The sequence below is a fragment of the Schistocerca cancellata genome, chromosome 4, assembly GCF_023864275.1.
Source record: "Schistocerca cancellata isolate TAMUIC-IGC-003103 chromosome 4, iqSchCanc2.1, whole genome shotgun sequence".
Taxonomy (NCBI): Eukaryota; Metazoa; Arthropoda; class Insecta; order Orthoptera; family Acrididae; genus Schistocerca; species Schistocerca cancellata.
The window spans coordinates 251285427-251287955 of record NC_064629.1 but is presented as its reverse complement, the minus strand read 5'-3'; positions in this window follow the sequence as shown (position 1 = coordinate 251287955).

Here is a 2529-nt window from a genome sequence, read left to right as displayed (position 1 = left end):
GTTCAACACTTTCAAATAGTAGGTGGTCTTGCCTGTACTGCATCAGAGGTGGGATATTTCCTGCCTCTAGCATAGCCTTGGGGTTGCTCACTTGCTGACTTCCCTCCTTCTGTTTTCACCATTAATACTACTGCATTTTTACGATTTTTTAGCCCTGTACCTTTTGTCATTATGACTCTTCTGAGATAAGACTCCGTCTCAATGGACCACTTTTGAAACAAATGACTGATGACCTTGATGTTTGGTCCTTTCAACCCAACCAACCAACTGGTCGGCTGTTCGCATGCTGCCCCCATGAATATTAATGGATCGTGACTGATAATGAAACCACTAGTAGGTGGCATTGTGTTCGACGACCATGCCTCATCTGTGCAGACGTGATGCAGAGTAAATTGCTGGAGCAGGCACTAGTGTTTCAAAACACACTGTTCAGTGCGTATCATTGACATCAGGCTCCACAGCAGCCATCCCTTATGTTTTCCCATGTTTACTCAGCAGCATTGTCAATTATGAATGCTGTGGGTACGACACCATAGAGACTGGAAAGTGTAACAAAGGATGCCTGTCGACCAGTCGGATTAATCAGTTCTTGTTACACCAGCTAGACTGTTGTGTTCAGCTACACTTCATCCAGGCGAGTGGCTGCTCCAAACATATACTGCGTCATTGACACAGGCCAGTGGGGGCAGTACTGTGGTACCAGGGACGTGCAGCTGGGATGCCATAGGACCTGTGGTATAATGTAAAGCAATTGGGTAGCTTTGGACTGCGTGAATATTATTGTGGACAGCCTGCTTTTTTTTCTTCCCCTCTCCCCCCTCCTTTCCTCCATGCTTAATGTATTCCACAACAGCAATGGTATCTTCTATCAGGATAATTCTGTTGTCAAAAGGTGACAACCTTATTAGTGATTTAAGGAGCAGGACATTGATGTTATGGTCACAAAATTCGCCTAATGTGAACTCTATAGTAGACATCAAATACACTATTGGACACCAGCAATGCATCCACAGACCACTGACCAGTTACAGGGGGAACTGCACGACCTGTGGTTAGACATCAGGTGTCACATACTTCTGGACTGCTGTATTGCGATGAGCAGTGGTACTAGGAGAAAGCTGGCGCATTTTGTTACAGCAGGTTGCCTACATCAGGGGCAATTATGCACTCAGGGCAAACCTATTGTTCTCCTTTGATTGACAGATCCTTAACCTATTGTTTTCCTAAGTGCCTTACCATGTCACCCCCATTTCCTTTTGATTGACAGGCACTTAACCTATAGCCCCACTGCCCCCTCCCCTTCACTGCTATAGGTGCACTTTCAGGTCTGAGTTACTGGAATAGGCCCTCTTTCACTCTCATCAATTTGATTGCCTAATTAATTAAATAGATCAATTAGTTGACCTCTATGGTGGGAAAGTGCCACGCCGCCCTGGTGGGAAGTTCAAATTCCGTCAAGAAATTGCACAAACGACTAACCTAAGAAAATGGCAGGGGGAAAAAGACACCTCCACTAACTTAAGTCATCTGACTGCCACCCCTTCCTAGGAATTGGTGGGAAAGACTCAGTTGATCGATCATTTGGAGGGTATTAGATTGTAGTGTATGGAATATTGTTTAAACAATTGACATTGTGTGGAATATTGTTTAAATAAACAATTTAGATGATTCAAGGCATTGTATGGAATATATGGAAATTGGTGGAGAAGGATCTTATAACAGGATATTCAAGGTTATATTGTTTATAAAAAAAACTCAGCTTGGGGGGGGGGGGGTGGGGTTGGGTTGATTGCTCTTGCTCATCATTCTCTGCCGTTTGCCCTGTGTAATTGCTTGTTGCAATACCTACACGTTTCCAAACATGCTGCATAACCTAATGTTCATACTCTGGGTGTCTTTACCTACTGTTTGGGCCCTTGTCAGCACTTAACCTATTGTTCCGTTAACTGGTTTTCCATGACACCCCTATTTCCTTAAACTATTGTACCGCCTTTGACACCAAATTAAGTAATCAGTTATGTCCTCCCACCATTTTCTGGTACATGTTTCGAATTTCACATGCTTGACAACGCCATTTCTGACTGATTTTCCTTTGTGACCCAACCCTTTAAACTCTTGTACTGCGTTTTACATAAAAATTATGCCTATTAATGTAGTGTTCTGCACATAACATGCTGTTCTCCCTCCCTCCCTCCCTCCCTCCCTCCCTCCCTCCCTCCCTCCCTCCCTCCCTCCCTCCCTCCCTCCCTCCCTCCCTCCCTCCCCACCATTAATTTGAACACCATCTTTTAGCAGAGCCATCCATTGAATGTGGCGCTAGAGAGTTCTATGGTATTTGCCAGGTGGCCTTTGTTGTGGCTGATTGGCGCCTATGGGGAGAGCCCCTAATCAGAGTGGTTGGCATCAGGGCAAATGACCCACGATGATGTGGATGTTGTTATCTCTTGCTGGGGACCGAATGGCTACTGCAGTCTCCAATAAAGCAAAGGTTTATTTCAGTGCTGACAGGTATAACCCTAAATAGTTCCC